The following is a 7,074-nucleotide window of genomic DNA, read 5'->3' as shown; positions in this document are numbered from 1 at the left end:
GAGGCCGGAGGCCTGAGGGCCCCCCGCACCCCGGAGGAGGCCTGACCAAGCAACAGGCGCCAGGCCCCGCCAAGTAGCCACCGGCAGTACATACCTGAGCGCCCAGCCCCGGACACCAAGAACCACCAATGCACCGACCCCTGAGGGCATCAGTCACCGGCAGGGAGTGTGGTGAGGGGAGATAGGCCTTGGAGGGCCTGGGAGTTCCCAGAGAGGTGGAGTGTAAGACCCGACCTGACATATAGACACAGACAAACAGGCACACACAGACACAAACATGCATTCCCACCCTCATGCACACATATACAAATACTCAGCACTCACCCAACGTAAGGATTGACATAAATGGACATGTACACACAATCACACTCCCCAAACATACTCTATACCCCGGGTCCAGGTACCCTCGACCCCAGAGGGGGAAACAGCACCCAGACCCAAGAGATGTTACCCTTCCCCCCGGGGTGGAGGCAAGCAGACCGTCCCAGGCTCCGCAGCAGCAGGGAGGCACATTCTTAAGGAGACTGGGGTGTTCCAAATTACACAAGAATAGATCTGATGGATTGATGAATCTGATTGTGAAGCTTTTAGTTGAAATCATAGTCAAGTATGTATGGAGAATGTTAGGAGAGACGTGCAACAGTGAGTGTCTGCATCCATTTATAAAAGATGCAGGGGGCTCTGACATGGTTTGTGACCACATTTCAGAATCAGAATCAGAATACTTTATTGATCCCTGGGGGAAATTACTTTTCATTACAGTGCTCCATTACAAACAAAATTAACAGAGACAGACAAGACCCTAACTAAGAATAGCACAATATATACAGCCATATATATACATAAAAGTCACTTATTAATAAATAGCTGGAAAAGAAACGTGTAGTTGTAGCAGTAACCAGTGTGTTAAGTGGATGCGTTGTACAGGGAGATGGCCACAGGCAGGAAAGATTTCCTATGTTGTTCAGTGGTGCTTTTCGGTAATCTCAGTCTCTCACTGAACGTGCTCCTGTGACTGACCAGCATGTCATGGAGTGGGTGGGAGGTGTTATCCAACATTGTCTTTATCTTGGACAGCATCCACCTCTCCGACACCACCTTGAGGGAGTCCAGCTCCACCCCCACAACATTGCTGGCCTTACGGATTAGTTTATTAAGTCTGTTGGCATCTGCGACCCTCAGCCTGCTCCCCCAGCATGCAACAGCATAGAGGATCGCACTGGCCACAACAGACTCATAGAAAATCCTGAGCATTTTCTGGCATATTTTGAAGGACCTCAGTCGCCTCAAAAAACAGAGACGACTCTGGCCCTTCCTGTAAAGTGCTGTGGTGTTTTTAGCCCAGTCCAGTTTATTGTCAATGTGTACTCCAAGGTATTTATAGTCCTCCACAATGTCAACACTGACCCCCTGGATTGAAACAGGGGTCAAGTGTTTCCTGGTCGTCCTGAAGTCCACGATCAGTTCCTTGGTCTTTGCCACGTTGAGCTGCAGATGATTCTGCTCACACCACGTGACAAAGGAGTCGACCACAGCTCGGTACTCTGTCTCATCATCCCTGCTGATGCATCCAACCACCGCAGAGTCATCAGAAAACTTCTGAAGATGGCAGGTCTCTGTGCAGTGGCTGAAGTCTGTGGTGTAGAGGGTGAAGAGGAAGGGGGAGAGGACAGTCCCCTGTGGTGCCCCTGTGTTGCTGATCACCTTGTCAGACACACACTGTGGGAGACGTACATATTGTGGTCTTCCTGTCAGGTAATCAACAATCCAGGACACCAGAGAAGCATCCACCTGCATCGCTGCTAACTAATCACCCAGGAGGGTCGGCCTGATGGTATTGAAAGCACTAGAAAAGTCAAAAAACATGACCCTCACAGTGCTCGCCGGCTGGTCCAGATGGGTGTAGACACGATTGAGCAGGTAGATGATGGCGTCCTCAGTTCCGAGACGAGGCTGATAAGCGAACTGAAGGGGATCGCAGCTGGTCCAGGATGAGCCTTTCCAGGGTCTTCATGATGTGGGAGGTCAGTGCCACGGGCCTGTAATCCTGGGGGCCACTGGGACGTGGCGTCTTTGGTACAGGGACAAGGCATGATGTCTTCCACACCACTGGGACCCTCTGCAGACTCAGCATAAACAGTTTATGAAAGACTCCACACAGCTGGGGGGCACAGGTCTTGAGGACGAGGGGACTCACTCCGTCTGGTCCAGCAGACTTGCCTGAGTGAAGTCTCCTCATTTGCATCTCAACCTGGTATTGAGTGAAGGTGATGGGTGGGGGGTGGTTTCGGAGATTTTGCCAAATTGATGAAATTATGAATGCACAACAGTAAGGTCAGATTGTGACTGACAACTCAATATCATCTGGGAAGCATGTGATTGGCAACGGCTTCACTTTTCAGCATGATAATGATCACAAACACACTGCCAATGGAGTAAAGGGATACATGGATAGAAAAAAAACAGTCTTGGATTGGCCTCCAAGCTGTGTAGTATCATTTTGTCAGTGAGTGGAACAAAAGGAAGCCGACATCCAACAAGAACTTTTAATGTCCTTCAAGAATTCTGGAGAACTCTTCCTGAAGACTACTAATGTAGTCTTCGGCAGTGATTTATTAAATCATTTCACTTTGGTTATTATAAATGATAATATAATTTAATCAAAATTTCAGTGGTCACTGATCTATAAAAACTCCATGTATAGAATCACCAGTTTCCCAAAGTTTTACTGCTCCCACAGTCCACAGTCTTTTAGTTTCAAAAGATTTCCATTGAGGATTCTCGGAGTGCTCTGTGCCTCTCTTTTGCTGTTCTATATCTATTTTCTGTTCCTTTAGTCACTTGTTAGCCTCCCATCAAAAACATTAACCTGTCCTCTCTGCGTCCTGGTCTGACAACTATTGGGCAGCTTTCAACTGTCTTTGGTCCCATAGGTGGATGCTATATGATTAGTGAAGTAATGTTTGTGGCTTAGATAACTTCCTAGTAGTCTTAACCCTCCTGCCATCCTTTAAAAAACTCACACCCATCACCCTAGGGACCATTCTCAGCCACGCCATAAAAAGACCATATATCCATATTTTATTCCACTTTAAATTAGCCAACCTTGTAAAACTACTTCTCCCTGAAATATTCATGTAAAGTTTTAATTATATTTTCGTTGTTTTAACCCTTCAAATCCCAGTGTTATTACATGAGCGCCCTGTGTTATAAGCCCCAAAAACCAAAAAACGAAACTAAATATTTCCACAAAAAACCAGTTGAAGTAATATGTGATTGTCATTATAAGTAGGCCTTTAGATGGACCAAAGATTGGCACCAACATACATTTTGACCTGCCATTATTTTTTTTGCATTTTTTTTTGCAATTTAAAAATTAAAACTTCAAGGCCCTGAGTCTTCATTGACATCCAAGAAAAGAAGAAAAAATAAAATCATATGATGATAATTTGGGGTTGAAAAATAGCGTTTATAATGGAAGTCAATGGGCAGAAAATGGTCCCCAGGGTGATGGGTGTGGGGATTTCTGCTGCTCAGCCATTTTAGGCTGATTTAAGGGATTCACACTGGAATATTAACATTGACAGGTAAAAACTATCCTGTGGCAAGTTTGGTTATATTCCACTGAACACAGTGGAAATGGCAGCCATTTAACACATAGCAGTGGCACAAAAAGGTCCCAAGAAGGCAGGAAGGTTAATATTCTTAATCTAGTTTTTTCTTGATGATCTTTTGCTGTTACTTCATCAGCCATGTAATCATCCAAACTGGCCCCAACTAAAGGCCTAATAAACCTTCTTTGTCAACTTGCCATTTTTATCTGACCACACATGTCAGTATATTTAAAACTTGTATAAGGAATAACATTTATCTTCAGAGAAGTTTAAGAGAGTGTCTTAAATCTTCATTTTTCCTAATGGCCAACAGGGGTGACTCCTGGTTTCAAAAAGAATTGTAGATTCATAGATTACATAAAAAAAAATCCAATCTATGAGAAGACTGTGTAAACTGTAGTTCCCTATAACAAAATAGATTTACTCAAACACTCCTATTACTTTGCTTGAATGTTTTATTCTCATATTTTAATTTTCATTATTCTACTGTACATTTAAAAAAGAGCAATACTGCACTTTTAACTTTTATATCCCAGACAGCAATAATTATTACCAGTTTGAGTTCAAACCTTCACATTGAAATAAAAAACAAATCCAAATACAATACAAACTATAATTAAAATAAAAAGGATCAGCTCCACTTACAGCGCAGCCTCTTAAAACCAACAGCAATTATCTAATTCTGACAGAGGGTATTTTGCAAGGTGTGTGACGACAGGGAAAAAGCAAGTCTGTGTGTGTGTGTGTGTGTGTGTGTTTGTGTGTGTGTGTGTGTGTGTGTGTGATCTTGCAGCTTTCATCACTGACCTGTATTATGCGACGATGCAAAGTAAACTTGTCAAATGACTTTGCTTTTGCAAATAAATTGTCACACATCAGTGCAATACAACAATATGCTTTTCATAACAAGAAAGGCTTGCAAAATTACAGCAATTGCATTTGTTGGGGGGTTTTGCACAGCAAAATATACAAATAAAGAACACAAGACACTGCCGCATCCTCTAAAAGGTAGAAAGATTCATAGTAACAAACTCTGGTATTGTCTTTTGAATAGCACAACTCTTTGATGTGACTCGTGGTTTTCTGTCCTTCTTTTAGTTTTCTTTTTTGTTTTATTTGAAAATTCTGAGAAGAACAGAGCATTCAGTTTGGATTTCTGTTTCCACAACAGCAGACCATAATACCCAGGAGATACAGACGCTGCTGGCCTCAGACCATCACAAACCTCAGAAACCGCATTTGTGCAAGCAGATACATTTGTAATTCTGAGTAAAACACGATGAGCTGTAATAAGCCTGGCTTGACAGCTAGCATCAGAAAAATAAAACCCTCCTTCCTAACTCTGGTATTAGAGCAACAGTTCTGGCAAAGCTGAGACGGACTTTCACGGTCTGTCAGGAGATGCAGTTCGGTTTGGAGATCTGAGTGAAATGTCAGTGAAGAATGCCACCCCATGCATCACGAGGCTTGTACTGGGCTTGTTTGTCTCCTTGGAGAAGAAGGAGGGGGTCTTAAAACCCCTCTCATGTGATGGCTGGTGTGGGGAGGGACCACTAATGAGTGCCATTTGGGCCCTTCATTTACAACACATGCTGGTTAACAGCCCACGACAATGTGGCTGTGTACTACAGCCTCTGTAGCTGCTCACCCTGGCCATTTATACAGAAAAACCACAACTCCGTGACTGCAGCTGTTGGTGACCCTAAATAAAAACAAGAAAAAAAACTTACAAAACAACACATCCACATAGCCTGACCTCTTAATAGAAAGTTTTTCAATGAAGGAAAAAAAAATGGTACAGTTGCTTAAAACTGTAGTGAGCAAAATTCAAAAAAAGTTTTTTTTGTTTTTTTTTTCTTTTTAAATAAGCCAGAATTTGAAAAGTCTTATCATTACATGAGGACAAACATATGCAGGTACTTCATATGAGCTAAAAATGAGTCACTTCTGACTCTTGGCTTCACAGACTTAAAACCACACTCTCCTGGCTGCATAACCTATTCCACCACCGCATTTCACTTCTTGTATGGATTCTGGTTTTTAAACAGCTCACTTGAGTAATCTCACAGTCTCATTCTAGAGCAGAGCATACAAGAGATCCAGGAATCTATTTTCAGCTCAAATGACTTAAAATATGTTCAAAGGTTACACAGCTGCTCACTGCATTTCTTGTTAATTTTTTTAATACACTCCTAGATAAAGGTTTTTGTAGGAGAAAGAAAAGAATACTTACAAATATGTTTACATTTCATCAAGATGTTATAACTCATGCTTTTATGTGCCAAGACAAACAGCAGTAGCACATGGTAGCTGACAGGCTTTATTTCTGCTAATCAAAGTCACTGAACTGGACATCTCAACCTTGTTTGCATTGTTACCTTCTGTTGAGCATTTTGAATGGAATTACCTGACCTGAAAGTACTTTGGATGCGCTCCCAGGTGATTTTGGCCAAGAGAGTGGATACAGCCTGGGCAATTTCTCAGTCTATCATAGCAAACAACCACTTCACATCCACACAATTTAAAATCACCACTTAACATGCATGTTTTGTGGGAAAACATGTGCTGTGGGAAGAAGCTGGAGTGTCTGGAGAGAAGCCATGCAGGCACAGGGAAAACACACAAACTCAGACAAAGTTACTACCATTTCCCCCAAACGAATAGCATTAAATTAGCTGAATGATGGAAAAAACCTCAACAAAAAGATGGCCATCTATGAGCAAACACTTGGCGACAGTGGGAAGGAAAAAACCTCTTTTAACCAGGCCCCTCCCTGAGCCTGGCAGAACTCGGCTCAGCCATCTTATTGGTGATTGGTTGGGGGTGAAGGAGACAGGACAAAAGACTCGGTGTGTAAGAGAGCCAGAGATTAATAATAACTAAATAATGAGCTAATGATAACTAATTTCAAAGTGGAGTATAAACACATATACACATGGATGTGGATCCTCAGGTTTACAGCGTATACAACAAATACCCTGAATAACCAGTGTGGCCTGGTTTTATATACACCATTGTTCTGGAAACATCAGCTAAGATATGCTTAAGTTGTCAGAAATAAAGCTTTTTTTCACAGTGGTTTTGCAATGTTTACTCAATTAAATAAAATAATCTCTCAAGGATATGCTGTGCCTCCCTATCCTTACTTTGATTTATCATTTTGAAGTGATCTAGATCACATTGAGGCCTTTCATGCGTTGGCCGGAGATTGGCACATGCAGCAGTCCATCTGGATACAAGCTGGTTGCTCTTAAACTGACATTTATAGCCGGCTGACTAATAATAAGGAGCTACAATCGAAATCCTCTGCCATATATGTGTCCTTGACTGAGAGTTTCTTCTGCAGTGTTGGAATCCTTATATCATTTAATGTTCTCTATGGCCACAAAGCTCCAAAATGCTTCCCGGTGAACATGCACTGAAAGCGAAGCTGAAACAGCACCAGCAGAATACAGCCGAT

This window comes from Rhamphochromis longiceps, linkage group LG12, assembly GCF_057381845.1.
Source record: "Rhamphochromis longiceps isolate RC_006_pf linkage group LG12, R_longiceps_female_GT1.1, whole genome shotgun sequence".
Classification (NCBI taxonomy): Eukaryota; Metazoa; Chordata; class Actinopteri; order Cichliformes; family Cichlidae; genus Rhamphochromis; species Rhamphochromis longiceps.
The sequence above is the reverse complement of the archived record's forward strand: the minus strand, read 5'-3'. Positions refer to the sequence as shown.